Raw genomic sequence first — 28,000 nt, forward strand, 5'->3', positions numbered from 1 at the left:
CTAGATCAAGGGAAGTAATAGTGCCACTGTATTCTGCTCTGGTCAGACCACACCTGGAGTACTGTGTCCAGTTCTGGGCACCACAATTCAAGAAGGACACTGACAAACTGGAACGTGTCCAGAGGAGGGCAACCAAAATGGTCAAAGGCCTGGAAACGATGCCTTATGAGGAACGGCTAAGGGAGCTGGGCATGTTTAGCCTGGAGAAGAGGAGGTTAAGGGGTGATATGATAGCCATGTTCAAATATATAAAAGGATGTCACATAGAGGAGGGAGAAAGGTTGTTTACTGCTGCTCCGAGAAGCGGACACGGAGCAATGGATCCAAACTACAAGAAAGAAGATTCCACCTAAACATTAGGAAGAACTTCCTGACAGTAAGAGCTGTTCGACAGTGGAATTTGCTGCCAAGGAGTGTGGTGGAGTCTCCTACTTTGGAGGTCTTTAAGCAGAGGCTTGACAACCATATGTCAGGAGTGCTCTGATGGTGTTTCCTGCTTGGCAGGGGGTTGGACTCGATGGCCCTTGTGGTCTCTTCCAACTCTATGATTCTATGATTCTATGATTCTATGATTCTATGATTCTCAAAATACTTAGAGAGTTACATTCAGACACCACAGTTAAAATCAGAACTGGGATGTCAGGCAACTATACTGACCCATGTGGTAGCGGTTTTTGTGATGAAGGCCATGAAAGCCAGGGAAAGATTTATGGATGACAATGTAAAGACCCCTTCATCGTCTGTTTAACTCATTGCTGGTTTTCCCTCTCTTTCTATTTTGTGGGATGAAGGTTTTGTTGGCATAGTATGTAATGAATTTTAATATTTTTAACTATTGTTGTGTTGATGTTTGTGTACAGGCATGGTCCTCACAATAAACGGATTTGTTGTTGTTGTTGTTGGTTTAGGGTTACGGTTAGGATTATGGTTAGGGTTAGGGTTTGGGTTGGGGTTAGCATTAGGGTTAGGGTTAGGGTTGGGGTTGGGGTGAATGACCACCGAAAGAACAATCCAAGCTTATTCGTCCTCTTCCTATTCAGATGGAACCCAAACACCTATGCTTGATTTGGGCTGATAAAAAACATTTCACTCTGCGATTTTTGAGTGAATGTGCATTCTAACCCCCAAAACAGCAATTTGAAATAAGCCCAATCAGGCCTTTCTCATCTTCTTTTTATGCAGATGGAACCCAAAGCACCTTTTTGCTGTGGTTGGGGGTGATTCTGGTCCACACCCCAAAAACACCATGTGAATTGAAATAAGACCAATCAAAGCTTATTCGTCTTCTGTATACACATATGGAAGCCAGGAGACTGTGTTGTTTTATTTTGGTCTCATTACACACACTTTGCGATTTCAGGGTCAATGTGCATTAACACCAAAGAACACGACATGAAATAAGCAAAATCCAAGATTCTTCTTTCTATGTAGCTGGAACCCAAAACAACCTGTTTGGCATTGTTTAGGCTTATTTTACTTCGCTTTGCTATTGTTAGTGTTAGTGTTAGTGTTAGTGTTAGTGTTAGTGTTAGGGTTAGGGTTAGGGTTAGGGTTAGGGTTAGGGTTAGGGTTAGGGTTAGGGTTAGGGTTAGGGTTAGGGTTAGGGTTAGGGTCAGGGTGAATGACCACTGAAAGAACAATCCAAGCTTATTTGTCCTCCTTCAATAGAGATGGAACCAAAACACCTATCCTTGATTTCCGCTGATAAGAAACATGTCATTCTGCGATCTTTGGGTGAATGTGCATTCTAAACCAAAAAAAACCCCAATTTGAAATAACCCAATCACAGCTTTATCATCTTCTTTTTATGTAGATGGAACCCAAAGGACCTTTTTGTTTTGGTTGGGGGTGATTCTGGTGCACACCCAAAAAACACCATGCGAATTGAAATAAGACCAATCAAAGCTTATTCGTCTTCTCTCTACGCATATTGAAGCAAAAAGACGGTGTTGTGTTATTTTGGTTTCATTACACACACTTTGCGATTTCTGGGTCAATGTGCATTAACACCAAAGAAAACGACTTGAAATAAGCGAAATCCAAGATTCTTCTTTCTATGTAGTTGGAACACAAAACAACCTGTTTGGCTTTGTTTAGGCTTATTACACTTCGCTTTGCTAGGGTTAATGTTAGTGTTAGTGTTAGGGTTACGTTTAGGTTTAGGGTTGGGGTTGGGGTTGGGGTTGGGGTTGGGGTTGGGGTTGGGGTTAGGGTTAGGGTTAGGGTTAGGGTTAGGGTTAGGGTTAGGGTTAGGGTTAGGGTGAATGACCACCGAAAGAACAATCCAAGTTTATTCGTCCTCCTTCTATTGAGATAGAACCGAAACACCTATGGTTGATTTCGGCTGATAACAAACATGTCACTCTGCGATTTTTGAGTGAATGTGCATTCTAACCCTAAAAACACCAATTTGAAATAAGCCCAATAAGGACTTTATCATCTTCTTTTTATGTAGGTGGAACCCAAAACACCTTTTTGCTTTGGTTGGGGGTGATTCTGGTGCACACCCAAAAAACACCATGTGAATTGTAATAAGCCCAATCAAAGCTTATTCGTCTTCTCTCTACGCATAGTGAAGCAAAAAGACGGTGTTGTGTTATTTTGGGCTCATTACACGCACTTTGCGATTTCTAGGTAAATGTGCAGTAACACCAAAGAAAACGCCTTGAAATAAGCGAAATCCAAGATTCTTCTTTCTATGTAGGTGTAACACACAACAACCTGTTTCGCTTTGTTTAGGCTTATTACACTTCGCTTTGCTAGGGTTAGTGTTAGTGTTAGTGTTAGGGTTACGTTTAGGTTTAGGGTTGGGGTTGGGGTTGGGGTTGGGGTTGGGGTTGGGGTTGGGGTTGGGGTTGGGGTTGGGGTTGGGGTTAGGGTTAGGGTTAGGGTTAGGGTTAGGGTTAGGGTTAGGGTTAGGGTTAGGTTCGGGGTGAATGACCACCGAAAGAACAATCCAAGCTTATTCGTCCTCTTTCTGTTCAGATGGAACCAAAACACCTATACTTGATTTGGGCTGATAAAAAACATGTCACTCTGCAATTTTTGGGTGAATGTGCATTCCAACCCCAAAAACACCAATTTGAAATAAGCCCAATCAGAGCTATATCATCTTCTTTTTATGTAGATTGAACCCAAAACACCTTTTAGCTTTGGTCGGGGGTGATTCTGGTACACACCCAAAAAACACCATGCGAATTGAAATAAGCCCAATCAAAGCTTATTCGTCTTCTTAATACGCATATGGAAGCGGAAAGACGGTGTTGTGTTATTTTGGTCTCATTACACACACTTTGCGATTTCTGGGTCAATGTGCATTAACACCAAAGAACACGACTCGAAATAACCGAATTCCAATATTATTCTTTCTATGTAGCTGGAACCCAAAACAACCTGTTTGGCTTTTTTTGCCTTATTGATAAAGCTCTGATTGGGCTAATTTCAAATCCAAGATTCTTCTTTCTATGTAGCTGGAACCCAAAACAACCTGTTTGGCTTTGTTTAGCCTTATTACATTTCTCTTTGCTAGGGTTGGGGTTATGCTTAGGGTTAGGGTTACTGTTAGGGTTAGGGTTAAGGTTAAGGTTAAGGTTAAGGTTAAGGTTAAGGTTAAGGTTAAGGTTAAGGTTAAGGTTCGGGTTCGGGTTCGGGTTCGGGTGAATAACCACCGAAAGAACAATCCAAGTTTATTCGTCCTCCTTCTTTTTTATATATATAAATTTTTTATTGGTTTTACAAAATTTTTCAAACAATACAAACAAATAAAAAGACATACAAACATGTATAATTTCATAGCCCTTTTTTCATATCCCTTACTTCTGGGACTCCCCCATACCTCCCCTTCGTGCATCCCAATGTCCAAATTTCTTTCAGCAACTTCTAAATAATTTTATCAAATATATGTCTTGCTAATCTTTTCTTCAACTTAATCTTATGTCGCTGTAAAGAAAGGAGGAGGTGTGGCGTTATATGTCAGGGATGTGTATACCTGTGAAGAGATCCAAGATTTAGAACCTCAAAGCCAAAGTGAGAGCATTTGGGTCAAAATTAAGGGAGAGAAGAATAACAGAGACCTCATTGTGGGAGTTTACTATAGATCCCCAAGCCAAACGGAGGACATAGATGATGCCTTCCTGGAACAGATGGCCAAGCATGCAAAAGGAAGGGAGATAGTAGTAATGGGGGACTTCAATTACCCGGATATTTGTTGGACGTCAAACTCAGCCAAGAGCATAAGGTCAAACAGATTCCTCACTGGCCTTGCAGACAACTTCATTGTCCAGAAAGTGGGAGAAGCAACAAGAGGAACAGTCATTTTAGATCTGGTCCTAACCAATGTTGATGACCTGGTTAGTGGGGTAGATGTGGATGGATCATTAGGCGCGAGTGATCATGCTCTTCTGAAGTTTACTATACAGCGGAAAGGAGCAGCCAACCATACTAGGACTCAATTTCTTGACTTTAAGAAAGCCGACTTCATAAAACTTAGGGAAGTGCTGAGTGAGATCCCATGGACAGCAATACTAAAAAGAAAGGGAGTTCATGGTGGCTGGGAGTTTGTTAAGAGGGAGATAGTAAAAGCACAACGTCAGGCAATACCAATGAGACGGAAACATGGAAGGTGCCTAAAGAAGCCAGGGTGGCTATCTAAAGAACTTTTAACTGAATTAAGATTAAAAAAGGATGTGTACAAAAAATGGAAAAGGGGGGAAACCACCAAAGAGGAATTCAAACAAATAGCCAGCACGTGTAGACACAAAGTCAGAAAAGCTAAAGCACAGAATGAACTCAGGCTTGCTAGAGAGGTTAAAAGCAACAAAAAAGGCTTTTATGGGTATGTTCGTAGCAAAAGGAAGAACAAAGAAACAGTGGGGTCACTCAGAGGAGAAGATGGTGAAATGCAAACAGGGGACACAGAAAGGGCTGAACTCCTCAATGCCTTCTTTGCCTCAGTCTTCTCCGATAAAGAAAACAATGCCCAACCTGAAGAATTTGAAGCAAATGATTCAGCAAAGGAAACACAGCCCAGAATAACTAAGGAGATAGTACAAGAATACTTGGCTAGTTTAGATGTATTCAAGTCTCCAGGGCCAGATGAACTGCATCCAAGAGTATTAAAAGAACTGGCAGATGTGATCTCAGAACCACTGGCAGTCATCTTTGAGAATTCCTGGAGAACAGGCGAAGTCCCGGCAGACTGGAGGAGGGCAAATGTTGTCCCTATTTTCAAAAAGGGGAAAAGAGAGGACCCAAATAATTACCGCCCAGTCAGTCTGACATCAATAGCAGGGAAGATTCTGGAGCAGATCATTAAGCAAACAGTCTGTGAGCACCTAGAAAGGAATGCTGTGATCACCAATAGTCAGCATGGATTTCTGAAAAATAAGTCATGTCAGACTAACCTGATCTCATTTTTTGACAGAATTACAAGCCTGGTAGATGAAGGGAACGCAGTGGATGTAGCCTACCTTGATTTCAGCAAGGCATTTGACAAGGTGCCCCATGATATTCTTGTAAAGAAGCTGGTAAAATGCGGTCTTGACTATGCTACCACTCAGTGGATTTGTAACTGGCTGACTGACCAAACCCAAAGGGTTCTCATCAATGGTTCCTCTTCATCCTGGAGAAGAGTGACTAGTGGGGTGCCACAGGGTTCTGTCTTGGGCCCGGTCTTATTCAACATCTTTATCAACGACTTGGATGATGGACTCAAGGGCATCCTGATCAAATTTGCAGATGACACCAAACTGGGAGGGGTGGCTAACACCCCAGAGGACAGGATCACACTTCAAAACGACCTTGACAGATTAGAGAACTGGGCCAAAACAAACAAGATGAACTTTAACAGGGAGAAATGTAAAGTATTGCACTTGGGCAAAAAAAATGAGAGGCACAAATACAAGATGGGTGACACCTGGCTTGAGAGCAGTACATGTGAAAAGGATCTAGGAGTCTTGGTTGACCACAAACTTGACATGAGCCAACAGTGTGACGCGGCAGCTAAAAAAGCCAATGCAATTCTGGGCTGCATCAATAGGAGTATAGCATCTAGATCAAGGGAAGTAATAGTGCCACTGTATTCTGCTCTGGTCAGACCACACCTGGAGTACTGTGTCCAGTTCTGGGCACCACAATTCAAGAAGGACACTGACAAACTGGAATGTGTCCAGAGGAGGGCAACCAAAATAGTCAAAGGCCTGGAAACGATGCCTTATGAGGAACGGCTAAGGGAGCTGGGCATGTTTAGCCTGGAGAAGAGGAGGTTAAGGGGTGATATGATAGCCATGTTCAAATATATAAAAGGATGTCACATAGAGGAGGGAGAAAGGTTGTTTTCTGCTGCTCCAGAGAAGTGGACACGGAGCAATGGATCCAAACTACAAGAAAGAAGATTCCACCTAAACATTAGGAAGAACTTCCTGACAGTAAGAGCTGTTCGACAGTGGAATTTGCTGCCAAGGAGTGTGGTGGAGTCTCCTACTTTGGAGGTCTTTAAACAGAGGCTTGACAACCATATGTCAGGAGTGCTCTGATGGTGTTTCCTGCTTGGCAGGGGGTTGGACTCGATGGCCCTTGTGGTCTCTTCCAACTCTATGATTCTATGATTCTTTTTCTTTCTCAAAACCTCGCCATTTTAGCATTCATCTATTTTATAATAGTTCTTAAGATAGATTTTAAATTTCTTCCAATCCTTTTCCGCAGTCTCTTTCCCCTGGTCACGGATTCTGCCAGCCATCTCAGCCAGTGTCATGTAGTCCATCACTTTCATCTGCCATTCTTCCAGAGTGGGTAGATCTTGTGTCTTCCAATACTTTGCGATGAGTATTCTTGCTGCTGTCGTAGCATACATAAAGAAAGTTCTATCTTTTTTTAACACCAATTGGCCGACAATGCCCAAGAGAAAGGCCTCTGGTTTCTTAGGGAAGGTACATTTAAGTACCTTTTTCATTTCGTTATATATCATCTCCCAAAAGGCCTTAATCTTCGGGCACGTCCACCAAAGGTGATAGAAAGTACCTTCAGTTTCTTTACATTTCCAACACTTATTATCAGGCAAATGGTAAATTTTTGCTAGCTTGACTGGGGTCGTGTACCACCTGTAAATCATTTTCATAATATTTTCCTTTAAGGCATTACATGCCGTGAATTTTATCCCGGTGTTCCACAACCATTCCCAGCCAGCAAACATAATGTTATAACCAATGTCCTGTGGCCACTTAATCATAGCTGATTTTACTGTTTCATCTTGTGTATTCCATTTCAGCAGCAAATTATACATTCTTGACAGATTCTTAGTATTGGGTTCTAACAGTTCAATTTCTAATTTTGATTTCTCCACCTGGAAGCCAATTTTCCTGTCTTGTTTATACACCTCCATTATTTGATAATAATGGAGCCAGTCTCGTACTTTGGGTTTCAATTTCTCGTGACTCTGTAACTTCAACTTATCTCCATCTTGTTCCAAAATTTCCCAATACTTTGGCCATTCCGCTTCCATATTAAGTTTTTTCAACGCCTTAGCCTCCAAGGGTGACAACCATCTAGGGGTTTTGTTTTCCAACAGATCTTTATATCTTATCCAAACATTATATAAAGCTTTTCTGACAATATGATTTTTAAAGGCCTTATGCACCTTAATTTTATCATACCATAGATATGCGTGCCAACCAAATGCATTATTAAAACCTTCCAAATCCAGGGACTTCCGGTCGGTGCCAGCGCTTAATGGCGGTCCTGCCTCCGAGCTCCGGAGAAGGACTGCTTCGCAAGTTCGGGTCTTACCCGCTACGGCGAGCGGGGGACCCCTAAAATCTCAGGCGCTGAAGCCTGAGAACAAGGAGACTCGGTGGGCACCTTTGCGCCCCCCGGTACCGTGAAAGAGCCTTTTTAAAGGCTACGGATCGACATCGGGAGTGAGCGCGGTGCTGAGAGTCGTCACCCAGCCTGCGAAGTGAAGCCGCGTCACCATAAGCGGAGAGCGCCGATTCCTTCCTGAAAAGAAAATTTGGACGGAATTCCCGTGAGTAGGAGCTGAAAAACAATCGGGACCCTTTAAATTTTGAAAATTGAGCTAAAAGCGGGGAGATTAAATCAAGGAAGTCTGCCTCCCCCGACTGCATGAAAGTGAAAGCAACGGTACTTTAAACTTGCATCCGCTGAAACCCGCTCTCTTTAATTAACCAAACCGGGCACTTAGACCTTAGATCTCCCCTCCAGCTAGCAGGGCAGAGGGGAGGTGAATGAGACTTCTATAACTGCATGATTCACCTGAAGTAAAAAAGCCTCTGCTGTCTTATTTATTGAAAGTACAAAACGGTCTGCCTCTTTAGAACAATAGGTCACTGAACTGACTTTTGCCTGCAGAGTGATACTGTGATACAAAGTTTACACAGTGACTGGCTACAGTATATTACAAGAATAAACAGCATAAACTGGGAAACTGTGGCAATTTGTACCTATAAGCTTTTAGCAACATTGACTTTGACTGCGTTAATCTCTCTTTTTTATATCTTTGGACATTCTCCTTTGTTCTCGTACTTGGATACTTTATTTTATGGCCATTTTGATTTGCTCCCCCTAGAGGGTAAAGTAAAGTTCGGCACGGCCTAGGACAGTGGAATTTTCCAACGAGAAACAGCTCCCGTGGGAAGTGACCTTGACATGAGTGGCGCACAAGAAGAGATTGTCACAAGAGCCAAAATTAGGCAACAACAACAACAGCTGCAACAGCAACAGACAAAGAAAAGAGGCTCAATTTCAGCTGCAACTCCAGGACCAGCAGGAACAACAGAACAAGAAAAAGGTGCAGCTGCTTCTATGGAAGCTGTGACAGACGCTCTGCTTAAGATAAATCAAACTCTGGAGTCTTTGACAAAACAGACTTCAGAAAATACACAAAAATTAACAGAAATATCAGTAAGATTAAACCAGAACACAGAATCTATAAATAAATTGGTGGAGGAAAACGCTACTACACGTCAAATTGCCGAAGATGCTAAAGCTGTTGCTGGAGAAACGCAAGAGAAATTAGAGCCGATTGCTAAGAAGGTTTATGAGCATGATGCAACTTTGGCCTTGTGGGAGTTACAGAGAAAAGAGAGAAATTTGAAATTAAGATCGATTCCGGAGAATGAGAGAGACAACCTTGCGGAATATCTGACACGGGAGTTTGTGGACTGTTGGGAGCTGGAAGAAGACGAATTTAAAATTACAACAGCTTTTAGACTGGGCAAAAAGCAGGACAGAAAGACTCCGAGAGATTGCCTGATCACATTTAGATCCAAGGAGGAAAGAGACAAAATATTAGGACTACATTTTGAAAAGGCCCTGCAAATTGGCAACTCAACTGTACAGATCTTTAAAGACATCCCAAAATATATTCTGGATCTAAGAAACTTCTACAAGGACCTGGTTCTTTTGTTAAAGAAAAATTCCATCCGCTTTAGGTGGGAATTTCCACAAGGACTGTCATTCGACTATAAGGCAAAGAAGGTGAAAATAAAGACAATTCAAGACAAAGACAAATTTTTGGCAAGAAATCAGGAGGACCTGCAGAAGGGGACAGTGGACGTACTTGCAGAACAGAGGAGAGCACTAGAGATTCTGAATCTCTCGATTGGACCAAAACTACCGTTATCAGAAGAAGAGCAACAACTTGGAGCTGTTGGAGGAGCTTCAGGAAAATAACAAGATGGCTCTGCAATTCCTCAGTTGGAATTGTAATGGGCTCAATGGGCCTTTGAAGAGAAGACAAGTATTTCATATATTGAATAGAGAACAGCTGGATTTGATATGCCTACAAGAAACTCATATAACTAGAGCCCACAGGAGACTACTTACAAACAAAAGACTAGGACAAGAATTCGTTTCTTCAGACAAAGTCAAGAAAAGAGGAGTTGTAATATATGTGAAAGAGAAATGGGCTCCAAAAATGATATTTAAAGATGAACAAGGGAGATATTTGGCAGTGGAGATACAAGTACAAGGAGAAAAACTTTTAGTTGTTGGAATCTATGCACCAAATGAAGGCAAATCTGACTTCTTTAAGAGACTTCATGAAACCTTGATGGACTATCTGGATTACAATATGATAATTATGGGAGACATGAATGGCGTGGTCTCCACTAATATGGACAAGGCACAAAGACAAACAATTAGTAAGGAAGGGAGACTTCCTAAGACTTTTTTTGAAATGACTGAAAATATGGACTTGATAGATATATGGAGAACAAGGAACCCCCTGGAGAGGGAGGGAACCTTTTTCTCCCAAGCAATGATGACCTGGACCAGAATTGATCAAATCTGGATTACTAGTGGTATGGCTCCAAAGATTAAGAAGGTAGAAATCTGCCCAAAAACTTGCTCCGACCATAATGCAGTGAAGATGGAAATGAAACTTACAACAACTGGTCAATTTAGATGGAGAATGAATGACACCCTCTTTCGAGACAAGGAGATCCTTATGAAGGCCCAAAAAACTTTAAAAGACTATTTTGAAATAAATTTGAGGGCTGACGTCGAGAAAAGAGTGATCTGGGACGCAAGCAAAGCGGTGATGCGAGGCTTCTTGATTCAACAAAACTCAATAAAGAGGAAAAAACAAAATGAGAAAAAAGAAAAGATTTTGGAAAAGATAAAGGAAGGAGAGAAAAAATTAAGAACAAAACCAAAGTCCCAGGAGATTTTAAGAGAGATTAAGTTATATCAAACACAATATATGGAATTGATGAACCTAGAGATTGAATGGAAGATAAAGCAGATGAAGCAAAAGACATTTGAATCAGCAAATAAATGTGGCAAACTTCTGGCATGGCAACTGAAGAAAAGGCAGAAACTAAATACAGTGACAAGCCTAGAAGTGGAAGGAAAGAATATATCTAAACCCAATGAAATTAGAAATTGCTTCCTGAGCTATTTTAAAAAACTTTATACTCAAGGCCCGCAAAATGAAGAAGATATAGACAAATTCCTTGATAAGTATGGATTACAAGAAATCTCTCATCAAAGTAAGATGGATTTGAACCAGAGAATAACAGAACAAGAGATAGAGGCTGCCATTCAGAATATGCAACTGGGCAAATCTCCAGGACCAGATGGATTGACTTCAAGATACTACAAATCGCTGAAGGAATGGCTGATTCAACCACTAAAAGAAGTCTGTAATGAGATCCTTGAGGGAAAGAAGACACCTGAATCGTGGAAAGAAGCATATATCTCACTCATACCAAAGACAGAGACTGAAAAGACTCAACTGAAGAACTACCGCCCAATATCACTACTTAATGTGGATTACAAAATCTTTGCAGACATTTTGGCAAAAAGATTTAAAAAGGTGTTGATGGAGAAGATTCATAGGGATCAAGCAGGCTTTCTCCCTAAAAGACACCTAGCAGACAATGTAAGGAATGTGATAGACATTTTGGAAAAGCTAGAGGTGAACATAAACACTAAAGCAGTGTTGATCTTTGTGGACGCGGAGAAAGCCTTTGATAATATTTCTTGGAGTTTTATGATAAAGAATCTCCATGGGATGGGGGTAGGTCAAGGTTTTGAGAATGGTATGGCTGCAATATACTCTGAACAAAAAGCTAAATTGATTGTAAATAATGTAGTGACGGAGGAACTTAAGATAGAAAAAGGAACACGACAGGGGTGCCCAATTTCCCCATTACTTTTTATTTCAGTTCTGGAGGTGCTGCTGAACATGATAAGGGAAGACCAGCAGGTTAAAGGAGTGCAGGTCGGAGCTAAACATTACAAGTTAAGAGCGTTTGCAGATGACTTAGTATTGACCCTACAAGAGCCAAACACTAGTACGAAAAAGGTTCTAGAAATAATACAACAGTTTGGCCAGGTAGCTGGATTTAAGTTGAATAAACAAAAAACTAAAGTCTTAGGAAAAAATTTAACAGATACAGAAAAGGAGAAGTTTCAAGAGGAGACAGGGTTGACACTGGTTAAGAAGGTGAAATACCTAGGGGTTTATTTGACATCTAAGAATGTGAATTTGTATAAAGACAATTATGAAAAATGTTGGTCAGAAATCAAAAAAGATCTAGAAATATGGTCAAATTCGAAATTGTCAATGTTAGGCCGAATTGCTGTGATTAAAATGAATGCATTGCCTAGAATGTTATTTCTGTTCCAGACCTTGCAGATTCTGGATAAGATGGAATGTTTTAAGAGGTGGCAGAAAGATATTTCGAAATTTGTCTGGCAGGGCAAAAAGCCCAGAATTAAATTCAAAATATTGACAGATGCTAAAGAAAGAGGGGGTTTTGCCCTGCCGGACTTGAAATTGTACTATGAGGCAGCAGCATTTTGCTGGCTGAAAGAATGGATGCTCCTCGAAAATACAGACATCTTAGATCTGGAAGGTTTTAATAATGCTTTTGGTTGGCATGCATATCTATGGTATGATAAAGTCAATAGTGTCTTTAAGAATCACATTGTTAGAAAGGCATTGTTTAATGTTTGGATAAGATACAAAGATCTGTTGGAAAATAAAACCCCTAGATGGGTCTCACCAGTGGAGGCCAAGGCAGTGAAGAAACTCAATATGGAGGTCGGATGGCCGAAGTATTGGGAAATCTTGGAACAAGATGGAGATAAGTTCAAATTGCAAAGTTACGAGAAACTGAAGCACAAGGTACAAAATTGGTTTCAATACCATCAAATAATGGAATTTTTCAAACAGGACAGGAAAATTGGTTTCCAGAGGGAAAAATCAAAATTAGAAACTGAATTGTTAGAACCCAGTATTAAGAATTTATCTAGAATGTATAACTTATTGCTGAAATGGAATACACAGGATGAAACAGTTAAATCAGCTATGATTAAGTGGGCACAGGATGTCGGTCACAACATCATGTCAGATGACTGGGAATGGTTATGGAACACCGGTACCAAATTTACGGCGTGTAATGCCTTAAAGGAAAATATTATGAAAATGGTATACAGGTGGTACATGACCCCAGTCAAGCTGGCAAAAATTTATCATCTGCCCGACAACAAATGTTGGAAATGTAAAGAGACTGAAGGTACCTTCTATCACCTTTGGTGGACATGCCCGAAGATAAAGGCTTTCTGGGAAATGATCTATAATGAAATGAAAAAGGTACTTAAATGTACTTTTCCTAAAAAACCAGAGGCCTTTCTCTTGGGCATTGTCGGCCAATTGGTGCCAAAGAGGGACAGAACTTTTTTTATGTACGCTACAACAGCAGCAAGAATACTCATCGCAAAATACTGGAAGACACAAGATCTACCCACTCTGGAAGAATGGCAGATGAAAATGATGGACTATATGACATTGGCCGAAATGACAGGCAGAATCCGTGATCAGGGGAAAGAGACGGCGGAAGAAGAATGGAGAAAATTTAAAAGTTATTGTCAGAGCTGCTTCAAGATCCTAGCTCACAGAGGATCACGCTAGCCAGCGGTCATTAAGTAAAAGTCTTTATTGAGTTACAGTTTCCATTCTCAAGCTGCTACTTGCAACTCTACGTCTAATGGCTAGATCGGCGAAGCTCCGTCTGAGTCTCCGCCCCTTGTGCACCAACTTAATATCCTAGCCCTGCTCCACCTTTTCCGCCTGACTGTCCTCCTCTGGGTCCCTCTACCCCCCGGGGTTTCTTCCTTCCTGGATTCTTCTGACGCTGACCCGGACCCTCCTGCCTCCTTGCGCCGGGCTTTAGGACCTGGTTCCCTTTCCGGGCTGCTTACTGCGCCGCCTTCCTCTGCATTTGAACTTGGCGCGCGCGCCCAGCCTTCCACTTTCCTCTTAACCGTTTCTTCGCTCCCCGATGGAGGTGTGGCCACTCCTGACTCATGCCCTCCCTCCTGTGGTGAGCTGCCAGCGCTTGCCCCCTGGCTCCCTCCTTCTTCCCTGCTCCCTGGCGGTGACGCTGGTCCCGATTTCCAACTGCTCTCCCCTGAGTCCCCTCTGGCTCTATCTTCCTGGGGTGCCCCCCTAGACTCCCCCCTTGCCCTGGCCACTGGTGCTCCTTTCTGTGAATCCTCTGATTCACTGGAAAGACTAGGAGATCTCGGGTCGTCGTCATCACTCATCTTTTCTTCTGCCTCCTCCCCTTCGCTCTCTGTTTCCTCCCTTGGCCTTGCCTCTGCTCCTAAACCCCTGACATCCATCCCCCCCTCGAAGCCCCCCATTCCCCCCTCCCCTCCTTCCGGTGCTGGAGCTGGGTGCTGCTGTTGCAAAGGGACGAACGTCGGATATCGTTCGCTTCCCGTGGCGGGCCTCCATCTGAAGTCTCTCGGGTCTTCCTCCCTGCTCTCGTCGACGACGGTCACCTCCGCTTCCATCTCTGTGCCGCCGTGCTCGAAACCAGGGTCGTCCCCGAAAACGTCCATGTCCGTTTCTCCCTCACTTCCTCCTGGCGGCGTTGCTCGTCCTGGACCTTCCTGCCACTTCCTGCGCCACTGCTCCTCTGGTCTATCGTCCCACCAATACGAGGGTTCTGAGGCAGATCCCGAGGGTGACCCCTCCGGGGAACGGGCGTCTCGTATCGGGTCCTCGTCCGAGTCAAACCCCCGGAACGTGCTGGCAGAAAGCGTTGGCGTGAAAAGCCAGTCGTCGAAAAGGTCTGCTGGCATAGGTCTATGTGGGAAGAGGGCATGAAACTCGTCTTTGAGTAGAGGTTCGTCCAAGGCGTAGCCCGGCACCCAGCTGTTCGCACTGGCCGGGGTGCCCTCCTTGGCGAGAAAGTATTCTACCCCCTCTTCCCCCCATCTGGAGTCCAAAATCTCCGTGACTTCGTTGATGCGCTCCTTCTGTGCCACTCCCGCGTGCCCTGTTCTGTCTCTGACCGGACTCGGCGCCGTTCCTGGTTCCTGGAACCTGTGCGGTGCCTTGTAGGGAGTGAGCACCGATCTGTGGAACACCGGATGCATTCTGGAACCCTCCGGAAGTGCCAGTCTGAAAGCTACCGGGTTGACCTGCTCTTCGACTTGGTAGGGCCCCAGTTGTTTATGCCCTAGTTTCTTCTTGGCCAACGACCTGGCCGGCACTGCGTGGGCTGCTAACCAGACCCAGTCTCCCACGTGGAGCTCTTCGCCAACCCTTCTGTGTCTGTCCGCTTGTACCTTGTATGCGTGTTTGGCCAGCTCCAGGTGGCGCCTCAGCTGATCGTGGACTTCCTGCAGCTCCGACGCGAACGCATCTGCCGTCTGCGGCTCCCCCTCCCCCATTCTTTCCAGTCCCGGGAAGGTTCTGGGGTGCCTCCCGTTGTTGGCGAAGAACGGCGTGACCCCCGTGGACACGTGCTTCGTGTTGTTGTAGGCGAACTCGGCAAGCGGCAGGTAATCCACCCACGTCGCAGGCTGTTGATTCGCATAGCATCTCAGGTACTGCTGCATGATGGCATTGACCCGCTCCGCTTGCCCGTTGGTCTGCGGGTGCCTCGCCGACGCCAGGTTGATCTTGACGTTTAGGAAGCCCATCAGCTTCTGCCAGAAATTCGAGATGAACTGCCGCCCGCGGTCGGACAGAATAGACCGTGGCAGACCGTGAACCTTGAACACGTGGTCTATGAACAGTTTGGCGGTTTGCTCCGCCGTGGCCACCTTAGCACACGGAATGAAATGGGCCATCTTGGAAAACAGGTCCACCACCACCAGCACTGCCGTCTTGCCCCTCGAGCTGGGCAGATCCGTGACAAAGTCCAGAGCCACCCTTTCCCAAGGTTCGACTGGAGTTTGCAGCGGTTCCAACAGTCCGGCCGGCGGTCTGTGCACTGGTTTGGCCCTCTGGCAGGTGTCACACCTCGCCACGTAGTCTGCGACCTCCCCTCTCATTCCAGGCCACCAGAAATCCCTGGCTACTAATTCCACCGTCTTCTCCTTGCCAAAGTGCCCGGCCGTGGGCGCGTCGTGCAGCTGCTGCAGCACCTTGGCGCGAAGGTCGTCTCCCGGCACGTAGATGGCCCCTTTACGGATGAGCAATCCATCTCGTAGCTGGAAACCGTCGGCCACAGCCTTGCCCCTTTGCACCTCTGCCATCTTTGCTTGCGCGAAGGAGTCATCCTGCAATGCTCGTCGCACCGCCTCCAGGTCCACGGTGGCCGCGGCGCACGCCCATACTGTTGGTGCGAAGATGTGCATGGCTGCCGCTGGCGTTGCGTCCTCCAGATACTGTGGCTTACGGGAGAGGGCGTCCGCCATGATGTTAGTGTCCCCCGGGACATACTCTATGCGGAAGTCGAAGTTCGCAAAAAACTCAGCCCAGCGTATCTGCCTCTGGTTTAGGAATTGTGCCGTGCGCCAGTGCTCCAGATTCTTGTGGTCCGTGCAAACCTGCACCGTGTGCTTGGCGCCGATCAGGAAGTGCCTCCACGCTTTGAACGCTGCATGAATGGCCAGCAACTCCCTGTCCCAGATGGTGTAGTTCTGCTCGGACTTGCTGAGCTTCCTGGAGTAAAACGCTCCCGGTCGCCACACCCCCTGCTGGTCCTTTTGCAGCAGGACCGCCCCCACGGCTCTGTCCGAGGCGTCTGTCTCCACCCTCATCGGCCTGCTGGGGTTGACGTGAAGCAGCTGCTCTTCCGACGCGAAGAGACGCTTGAGTGCCTGAAAGGACTGCTCCGCCTCCTCTGTCCAAACGAACTTCTTTTTCTTGGAGCTAAGCGTGTCTGTGATGGCCGCTGTCTGCATAGCGAAGCCCTTGATAAACTTGCGATAGAAGTTCGCAAAGCCGACAAACCTTTGGACCTCTTTCCGGTTGCGTGGGCTCTTCCAGTCCAATACCGCTCGAACCTTGGCGCTGTCCATGGCGAGCCCCTTGTCAGACAACTTGTAGCCCAGAAAATCCACCTCCGTCACGTCGAATTGGCACTTCTCCAGCTTGGCGTAGAGCCTATGTTGCTTTAGTCTGGTCAGCACTTCCTTGACGTGCCTGTCATGCTCCTGCTGCGATTCCGAAAAGATCAGGATGTCATCTAAGAAACAGACGCACGTCTTGTAGAGAAGTCCCGCCAACACGTGATGCATGAAAGCTTGAAAAACGTGGGAGCCATTTTGCAGTCCAAAAGGCATAACTCTGTATTCGTAGGTACCCAGTGGCGTGAACATGGCCGTCTTCCACTCATCTCCCTCCCGCATGCGAATGAGGTTGTACGCCCCTCGCAGGTCTAATTTGGTGAACACTTTTCCCTTCCGCACCTTCGCCAGGAGGTCGTCGATTCGGGGCATGGGGAAGTCCGACGGCTTGGTCACACTGTTTAAAATGCGATAGTCCACGACCAGTCTTTTTTGGGGCGTGTCTCGCTTTTTAACAAAGAATACAGGACTGCCCCCCGCTGCCTTGGACTCTTGGATGAAACCGCGCTCCAAATTATGATCGATGAACTCTTTGAGTTCCTGCAGCTCGTCCTCCGACATGGAATACAGTTTCCCTTTAGGCAGCGCCGCCCCCGGCAGCAGGTCAATTTTGCAGTCATATGGTCTGTGAGGGGGTAGCCTGTCCGCCTCCTTCTCGCAGAAAACTTCCAAAAATTCTGCGTACTTGTGGGGAATCGCTTGCAGCGTGCCTAGCAGCAGCTGTGACTCCTCTTCCTCTCCTTCCTGCCGGTGCACGATGCAGTGTTCAGCACAAAAGGAAGAGCCGAAGACCAGCTGCCTCTGGTACCAAGCCAGCGTTGGGCTGTGCTTGTCCAGCCAACTCATTCCCAATACAATGGGCGTATCCGATAGTTGAGTGACATTGAAGCTGATGATTTCTTTGTGATTCCCAAGTCGCATCGCCATTGGCGGCGTCTGCTTCACCACTTGCCCCCCTAGCAACTCCCTGCCATCCACCGTGACAACCTGCAGGGGCAGTGTGGCCGGCAGCAACTGTATAGCGTGCTTGTCGACAAAGTCCTGCCCTATAAAGTCCGCGTTGCTGCCCGAGTCCACTGTGATGGGCACGTCCATGGTGATTCCATTGGGCAGCTGGAGAGATGCGGTGAGCCTCACCACTGGTTTGGGCGGGAGGGGGTTCACGGGCTGTAAAATCTCTGGGGACTGCGGCACTAACACGTCTGGCTGGGCCCCAGGGCCTCTTCCTCCAGCCAGACTGCTTCGTTTCCCTGCTGTGTTCCTCCTTGCTGCGTTGCTGCAGTCACCATTGCCGAGGCTGCAGTGAGCTTGTGGAGCCTCTGGGGACACTCTTTCGCCATATGCCCTGGCTCCCCACAGACGTAACACTTCCTGTTCCCTCTAGGAGGCTTCGCTTTCACTGCTGCCGGTGCTAGGGCTCTGGTTGCTGACTGAGCCCTTGCACCTCCAACCTCCATAGGTTCGGCTCCTCCTCCTGGCGGAGGCGTGGATTGCGCCCGCGCTGCTTCTCTGGGAAGGAAGGAGGGGCCCCTGGCTGGTTCGCGCCCTCCACGCCCTTCGTCCCTGCTCCACGGGCGTTCTTCCAGCCTCACCCCCACTGCCAGTGCCCTCTGAACGACCTCCTGGGTGGTTCGGGGTCTCTCCCCCCTCGCGATCTCATCTTTAATCGAGCTGTGCAACCCCTCCCAAAAGAGGTCTCTTACAGGGGCCGAATCTCTGTCCCACTCCAGGGCACTGACCAAGGCGAAAAAGCGGGCATGGTACTGCCTGACGCTGGCCCTCCCTTGTCTTAGCCCATGCACCTCCTTCCGGGCAAGATCCACGTCAATGCTTGATAAAAAACACCCATCCATCGCTTTAATAAAGGCATCTGCATTCTGGAGCGCCGGATCCTTATCTCTCCATAAATTGCGTAGCCATGCTTTAGCATCCCCATGCAAATGAGACATGATGAATCCCACTCTCTCTTGCTCATCTCTAAAGTCTTTATGCAGCAGTTGCAGTGCGCACAGTACGTCTGCTCTAAAGTTGGGATACTGTTGCAGGTTCCCATCGAAGTGAGAGACCAGCCCGCCTGTTCGTCTCGCCAACCCAATTCCCTCCTGCCGGGGTGTCTGCTTTGTCAGCACGTCTAACCTGACCTGGAGATCCCTGCAGGCGGCAGCTGCCTCCTCCTCTCTCTTCCTGGATGTGAGAGCCTCGGCAGTCAGTTGTGACACTGCTTTTCTGAGTTCCTCTATCTGCTGCTCAGCCGTCATGTTGTCTGCCGTTTGTGAGCTAGCTAGTAGGCACCTGCTTCTCTCCTCTCCTCGAGGCTGTAGATGCCCACAATTTTTGGGAGACGGAGCTTACTGTCAGAGCTGCTTCAAGATCCTAGCTCACAGAGGATCACGCTAGCCAGCGGTCATTAAGTAAAAGTCTTTATTGAGTTACAGTTTCCATTCTCAAGCTGCTACTTGCAACTCTACGTCTAATGGCTAGATCGGCGAAGCTCCGTCTGAGTCTCCGCCCCTTGTGCACCAACTTAATATCCTAGCCCTGCTCCACCTTTTCCGCCTGACTGTCCTCCTCTGGGTCCCTCTACCCCCCGGGGTTTCTTCCTTCCTGGATTCTTCTGACGCTGACCCGGACCCTCCTGCCTCCTTGCGCCGGGCTTTAGGACCTGGTTCCCTTTCCGGGCTGCTTACTGCGCCGCCTTCCTCTGCATTTGAACTTGGCGCGCGCGCCCAGCCTTCCACTTTCCTCTTAACCGTTTCTTCGCTCCCCGATGGAGGTGTGGCCACTCCTGACTCATGCCCTCCCTCCTGTGGTGAGCTGCCAGCGCTTGCCCCCTGGCTCCCTCCTTCTTCCCTGCTCCCTGGCGGTGACGCTGGTCCCGATTTCCAACTGCTCTCCCCTGAGTCCCCTCTGGCTCTATCTTCCTGGGGTGCCCCCCTAGACTCCCCCCTTGCCCTGGCCACTGGTGCTCCTTTCTGTGAATCCTCTGATTCACTGGAAAGACTAGGAGATCTCGGGTCGTCGTCATCACTCATCTTTTCTTCTGCCTCCTCCCCTTCGCTCTCTGTTTCCTCCCTTGGCCTTGCCTCTGCTCCTAAACCCCTGACAGTTATCTTAAGGACTATTATAAACTTAATGAATGCTAGAGTGTTGCGGTTGTCAGGAACAAAGGGATACAGTGATATAAGGCCAGAATACAGAGATGATTAAGATGACAGAGGTTGGAAAGTAACAATTGGGAGTTGCTATAAAATTATGGACATTGGGATGCAGAAAGGGGGGGGTATGGGGAAGTCCCAGAAAAGAGGTTTATGAAAAAATACTATGAAATTATATGTGTATGTTTGTCTTTTTAAGTGTTTGTTTGTTTCCTAAAATTCTGTAAAACTAATAAAAATTTTATAAAAAAAAAAAAAAACCTTCCAAATCCAAGATGTCTGTATTCTCGAGGAGCATCCACTCTTTCAGCCAGCAAAACGCAGCTGCTTCGTAGTACAGTTTTAAGTCCGGCAGGGCAAATCCCCCTCTTTCTTTTGCGTCCGTCAGTATTTTAAATTTTATTCTGGGCTTTTTGCCCTGCCAGACAAATTTCGAGATATCCTTCTGCCACCTCTTGAAACAATCCATCTTGTCAAGAATTTGCAATGTTTGAAACAGAAATAACATTCTGGGCAATACATTCATCTTAATAACTGCAATTCGGCCTAACATGGACAATTTCAAATTTGACCATATTTCTAGATCTTTTTTAATTTCTGACCAGCATTTTTCATAGTTATCTTTATACAAGTTCAAATTCTTAGATGTCAAATGAACCCTTAGATATTTCACCTTCTTAACCACTGTCAAACCTGTTTCATTCTGGAACCTCTCCCTCTCCATGACTGTTAAATTTTTTCCCAAAACTTTAGTCTTTTGTTTGTTCAGTTTAAATCCGGCTACTTGACCAAATTCTTGAATTAACTCCAACACCCTTTTTGTACTAGCATCTGGCTCTTGTAAAGTAAGTACTAAATCATCTGCGAAGGCCCTTAACTTATAATGTACACCTTTAACCTGCTGGTCATCTCTAATCATATTTAGCAACACCTCCAGAACAGAAATAAAAAGTAATGGGGAAATTGGGCACCCCTGTCGTGTCCCTTTTTCTATCTTAAATTCTTCAGTTATCACATTATTTACAATCAACTTGGCTTTTTGTTCAGAGTATATCGCACCCATACCATTCTCAAATCCTTGGCCTACCCCCATCCCATGAAGATTCTTTTTCATAAAACTCCAAGAAATATTGTCAAAGGCTTTCTCCGCATCTACAAAGATCAGAACTGCTTTAGTGTTTATATTCACCTCCAATAGTTCCAAAATGTCAGTTATGTTCCTCACGTTATCTGATAAATGCCTTTTTGGGAGAAAGCCTGCTTGGTCCCTATGAATCTTCTCCATCAACACTCTTTTCAGTCTTTTTGCCAAAATGTCTGCAAAAATTTTGTAATCCACATTAAGTAATGATATTGGGCGGTAGTTCTTAAGTTGAGTCTTTTCAGTCTCTGTCTTTGGTATGAGTGTAATATACGCTTCCTTCCACGATTCTGGCGCCCTTTTCCCCTTTAAGATCTCATTGCAGACTTCCTTTAACGGTTGTACCAAGCACTCCTTTAAAGCTTTATAGTATCTGGAAGTCAGTCCATCTGGTCCTGGAGATTTGCCCAGTTGCATGTTCTGAATGGCACCCTCTATCTCTTGTTCTGTTATTCTCTGGTTTAGATCCACCTTACTTTGATGAGAGATTTTTTGTAATCCATATTTTTTAAGGAATTCATCTATATCCTCTTCCTTCTGCGGTCCTTGTGAATATAATTTTTTAAAATAACTCAAAAAACAGTTTCTAATCTCATTGGGTTTAGATATATTCTTTCCATCCACTTCTAGGTTTGTAACTGTATTTAGTTTCTGTCTTTTCTTCAATTGCCAAGCCAGAAGCTTACCACATTTATCTGCAGATTCGAATGTCTTTTGTCTCATTTGCTTTATCTTCCATTCAATCTCTTGGTTCATCAGTTCCATATATTGTGTCTGGTATAACTTGATCTCTCTCAAAATCTCCTGGGACTTTGGTTTTGATCTCAATTTCTTCTCTCCTTCTTTTATCTTTTCCAGGATCTTTTCCTTCTTCTCATTTTGCTTTCTCTTTTTTACTGAATTTTGTTGAATTAAAAATCCTCGCATCACAGCTTTACTTGCGTCCCAGATCACTCTTTTTTCTACATCATTTTTTAAATTTATTTCGAAATAGTCCTTTAAAGTTTTTTGGGCCTTTCTGTGGATCTCCTCATCTCGAAACAGGGTGTCATTCATCCTCCATCTAAATTGACCAGTTGTTGTAGGTTTCATCTCCATCTTCACGGCGTTATGGTCGGAGCAAGTCTTTGGGCAGATTTCCACTTTCTTGATCTTCGGAGCCAGCCCACTAGCAATCCAAATTTGGTCAATTCTGGTCCAAGTCATCATTGCTTGAGAGAAAAAAGTTCCCTCTCTCGAGAGAGGGTTCCTTGTTCTCCAAATATCTATTAAGTCCATATTTTCAGTCATTTCAAAAAAGGTCTTTGGAAGTCTCCCTTCCTTGGAGATTGTCTGTCTTTGTGCCTTGTCCATATTTGTAGAAACCACACCATTCATGTCTCCCATGATTACCACATTGTAGTCCAAATAGTCCATCAGAGTTTCATGCAACTTCTTAAAAAATTCCGCCTTCCCTTCATTTGGTGCATAGATTCCAACTATTAACAGTTTTTCTCCTTGTATTTGTATTTAAATTGCCAGGTATCTTCCTTGTTCATCTTTAAACATCATTTTTGGGGCCAATTTCTCCTTTGCATAAATCACCACTCCTCTTTTCTTAACTTTATCCGATGAGATGAATTCCTGTCCTAATCTTTTGTTTATAAGTAGTTTCCTGTGTACCCTGGTCACATGAGTTTCTTGTAAACAGATCAAATCCAATTGTTCTCTTTTCAAAATATGAAAAACTTGGCGTCTTTTCGTAGGAATGTTCAGCCCATTACAATTCCAACTAAGGAATTGCAGGGCCATCTTGTTATTTGTCTTCTACTCCTCCAACCGCTCCAAGTTGCTGCTCTTCCTCTGACGGTGGTTTAAGTCCAAACGATAAATTCAGAATGTCCACTGCTCCTTTTACCTCTAAAATTGGGTCTACCGTTCCCTTCTGCAAATCCTCGTGGTTTCTCTCCAAAAACTTCTCTTTGTCTTGAACTGTTTTTATTTTCACCTTCTTTCCCTTGTAGTTGAAGGACAGTCCTTGTGGAAACTCCCACCTAAAAGGTATGTTGTTCCTTTTCAGCAGGTAGACCAGATCTTTATAGAAGGCTCTCACCTCCAGGATGTATTTAGGGATGTCCTTAAAGATTTGTATATGAGAATTTTCAATTTCCAAGGCCTTTTGGTAATGTAGGTTTAGTATTTTGTCTCTTTCTTCCTTGGATCTGAAAGTAATCAGACAATCCCTCGGGGTCTTTCTATTCTGTCTCCTGCCCAATCTGAATGCTGTTGTTATCTTGAATTCTTCCTCCAATTCTTCCTGCCAAAAGTCAGAAAACTCTTGTGTAAGCAACTCCACAAGGCTGTCCCCTTCACTTTCAGGAACTAATCTTAATTTCAAATTTCTCTCCTTTCTCTGTAATTCCAGCAAAGACAAGGCCGCATCATGTTCATTCACTTTTTTGGAGATCGGTTCTAATTTTCCCTGTGTCTCTTCAGCAATATTTCTGGCGTCCTCTGCAATCTTGCGTGTTGCAGAATTTTCTTCAATCAACTTATTTATAGATTCTGTGTTAGATGTCACACTTTTCGTATTCAAGTCCAGCCTTGATGTTAATTCTGTTAATTTTTGTGAGTTTTCTGTACTCTGCTTTGTCAAGGCTTCTAAAGATTGGTTTATCTTGAGTAACGCCTGTGTCATTGAATCCATGGAAGCAGCTGTCACTTTTTCTTGCCCGGCTGCTCCTGCTGGTGTTACACTTGATATTGAGCCCCTTTTCTTTTGTGCTTGTTTTGCTTTAGCTCTAGTTGTTATCTCGTCTGCTGGGCCACTCATATCCCAAGGACTTTCTCACAGGAGCAGTTTCCTGATGGAAAATCCCACTGTCCTATTCCGTTGCTCTGCAATTGTTACTCCTCAACCCTCTAGAGGGAGCAATCCAAAATGTCCAACTGAAAAAGACAAAGAATAAGAACAAAGAAACCAGGAATCCTCTGTATAAATGCTGCAACACTTTTTCTATATAGTTTCTCTATCAACACTGTCCAATAAATTGTTGCAGCAAAGCCCCAAAACTTTGTATCAAGTAGCACTCCAACTATGTAACTTTGTAACAAGTTTCTAAATGCAGATCACTGTCCTGGTACTTTACTTTGGCAGTCCGTTTCAGGAGATTAAGGCAGCAGAAAACTTTTTTCTCTCAATAAGTCATGCAGGTTAATAAAGTCACTTTTTCTCCCCTCTGCCCCTGCTTGCTAGAGAGGAAATTCGTATCCAATGCCAAGGTTAGACAGTCTTAAGGTTATTTTCGTTCTGATGCAGCTTTATACTTTCGTTGCTTTATCTATCATGCAGTCGGGGGAAGGCAGGCTTCCTTATTTTTAGCCTTTCCTGTTTCCGGCCGAATTTTAAAATTTTATTTTTAGGGTCCCAGGTAGTGATTCAGTCCTACTCATGGGTTTTTCGATCCAATTTCAATTTACAGGAAGGAATCGGTGCTCTCCGTTCATGGCGACGCGGCTTCGCTCCGTGGGCTGGGTTGCGACTCTCAGCGCCGCGCTCACTCCCGATGCCGTTCCAGAGCCTTTAAAAAGGCTCTTTCGCAGTAAGGGGGGTGCTTCTGATGCCCACCGAGTCTCCTTGTTCACAGGCTTCCGCGCCTGTGATTTTAGGGGTCCCCCGCTTGCCGTAGCGGGTGAGACCCGAACTCGCGGAGCAGTCCTCGTCCGGAGCTCGAAGAGAGGACCGCCACTGAACGCTGGCGCCGACCGGAAGTCTATTCGTCCTCCTTCTATTGAGATAGAACCGAAACACCTATGGTTGATTTCAGCTGATAGCAAACATGTCACTCTGCGATTTTTGAGTGAATGTGCATTCTAACCCCAAAAACAACAATTTGAAATAACCCAATCAGGACTTTATCATCTTCTTTTTATGTAGGTGGAACCCAAAACACCTTTTTGCTTTGGTCGGGGGTGATTCTGGTGCACACCCAAAAAACACCATGCGAATTGTAATAAGCCCAATCAAAGCTTATTTGTCTTCTCTCTACGCATATTGAAGCAAAAAGACGGTGTTGTGTTATTTTGGTTTCATTACACACACTTTGCGATTTCTGGGTCAATGCGCATTAACACCAAATAAAACGATTTGAAATAAGTGAAATCCAAGATTCTTCTTTCTATGTAGTTGTAACACAAAACAACCTGTTTGGCTTTGCTTAGGCTTATTACACTTCGCTTTGCTAGGGTTAGGGTTAGGTTTAGGTTTAGGGTTAGGGTTGGGGTTAGGGTTAGGGTTGGGGTTAGGGTTAGGGTTAGGGTTAGGGTTAGGGTTAGGGTTAAGGTTAGGGTTAGGGTTAGGGTTAGCGTTAGGGTTAGGGTTAGGGTTAGGGTTAGGGTTAGCGTTAGCGTTAGCGTTAGCGTTAGCGTTAGCGTTAGCGTTAGGGTTAGGGTTAGGGTTAGGGTTAGGGTTAGGGTTAGGGTTACGGTTAGGCTCAGGGTCAATGACCACCTATAGAACAATCCAAGCTTATTTGTCCTCCTTCTATTGAGATGGAACCAAAACACCTTTACTTGATTTCGGCTGATAACAAAAATGTCACTCTGCGATTTTTGAGTGAACGTGCATTCTAACCCCAAAAACACCAATTTGAAATAAGCCCAATCAGAGCTTTATCATCTTCTTTTTATGTAGATGGAACCCAAAACACCTTTTTGCTTAGGTCGGGGGTGATTCCGGTGCACACCCAAAAAACACCATGCGAATTGAAATAAGACCAATCAAAGCTTATTCGTCTTCTTTCTACGCATATGGAAGCGAAAAGACGGTGTTGTGTTATTTTGGTCTCATTAGGCGCGAGTGATCATGCTCTTCTGAAGTTTACTATACAGCGGAAAGGAGCAGCCAAGCATACTAGGACTCAGTTTCTTGACTTTAAGAAAGCCGACATCATAAAACTTAGGGAAGTGCTGGGTGAGATCCCATGGACAGCAATACTAAAAGGAAAGGGAGTTCATGATGGCTGGGAGTTTGTTAAGAGGGAGATAGTAAAAGCACAACGTCAGGCAATGCCAATGAGACGGAAACATGGAAGGTGCCTAAAGAAGCCAGGGTGGCTATCTAAAGAACTTTTAACTGAGTTAAGATTAAAAAAGGATGTGTACAAAAAATGGAAAAGGGGGGAAACCATCAAAGAGGAATTCAAACAAATAGCCAGCACGTGTAGACACAAAGTCAGAAAAGCTAAAGCACAGAATGAACTCAGGCTTGCTAGAGAGGTTAAAAGCAACAAAAAAGGCTTTTATGGGTATGTTCGTAGCAAAAGGAAGAAGAAAGAAGCAGTGGGGCCACTCAGAGGAGAAGATGGTGAAATGCAAACAGGGGTACATGCAGTACATGTGAAAAGGATCTAGGAGTCTTGGTTGACCATAAACTTGACATGAGCCAACAGTGTGACGCGGCAGCTAAAAAAGCCAATGCAATTCTGGGCTGCATCAATAGGAGTATAGCATCTAGATCAAGGGAAATAATAGTGCCACTGTATTCTGCTCTGGTCAGACCTCACCTGGAGTACTGTGTCCAGTTCTGGGCACCACAATTCAAGAAGGACACTGACAAACTGGAATGTGTCCAGAGGAGGGCAACCAAAATGGTCAAAGGCCTGGAAACAATGCTGTCAGAGGCTGCCTCAGGTCTCAGCTCACAAAAGACCAACGCCAAGCTCTTCTTATATACAAGGATGTTTATTGTGTTGGTTTCTGCTCTCTTCACTGTGCAGCGAAGTGCTTGTCACAAGACAATGTTTACATTCCACAGTCAGAGTACTGTTGGGTTTTCCCACGGGAATGGGAAGCTGGATGTGACGTACACTGGTTTCCTGTTTTTCACTTTTTCTCTCGGTGTTCTTCATTCCGATGAGAAGGACGGTTGCTTCTCTGCTCCAGCAGAGGCAAGATGCATGTTTGTAATTTCTCTACAATGAACTGAAAATAAAGCAACTTTAAGCATGTGGCACGTACTGTTCATCATTCCGTTGTGCAAAGGACTCTGCAATATCAACATTTTGGTTATGGTTCCGGGCCCAGAAAGACGTAAATCAAACTGAGGAACAAAGACTCCAGCAGCCGAGTCGGAATGCCGGCAGAGGTACAGAGGAACGGATCGCGTTATCTGCTCTGCGCGTCAAGTTTGATTGATGAAGGTATGTGCTCATGCTCCGGGAAGCCTGCCAGTTTACAGTTTAAGGCAATGGCTGGGGAAAGCGAAAGTACTTTTTAAAAGTGCTTTTGGAAAAAGCTGCAGTACTGTGACGCAGCTCGATTTAAGCAGCAATGATGGCTGATGCAAAGCTGGTTGATGCTTTTGGGATTCCTAAGCTCATTGAGAAAAATTACACGGAGTGGGTGCAGTATGCAGAGGCAATTCTGCGGAAAGAAAGTCTGTTTAATGTTATTACAGACAACCCCCCAGCTCCAATTACAGCTGAATGGAATGCTAAGGATTCCAAAGCACGGGGAACGCTTACGTTGATAGTATCCCCAGAAGAGCTCTGTCTGTTGCGTGGAAAGACCACAGCCAGAGAAATTTGGAACTCTTTAAGAGAGGCGCACTTGAGGACAGAAGCTGGTTCCTTAATGTACTACTATGCCAAGCTGCATGATATGACTCTTGCTGAAGGTGGAGATGTGCGTAAACACCTGATGGAGATGCAGAATCTGAGACATGAGTTGCAACAGAGAGGACTCAACTTTCCAGAGGCTGTGTATTCCTTCATGATACTACATTCTTTGGGTCCAAGTTGGGAGTCCGTTGCCACACAGATTGCTGTTCAGCCAACTGCTCAGCTCACAGTAGCCTATGTTACTGCCGTGATCCAGAATGAAGCAGATCGCC

Source organism: Podarcis bocagei (assembly GCF_964188305.1).
Source record: "Podarcis bocagei genome assembly, chromosome: W".
Lineage (NCBI taxonomy): Eukaryota > Metazoa > Chordata > Lepidosauria > Squamata > Lacertidae > Podarcis > Podarcis bocagei.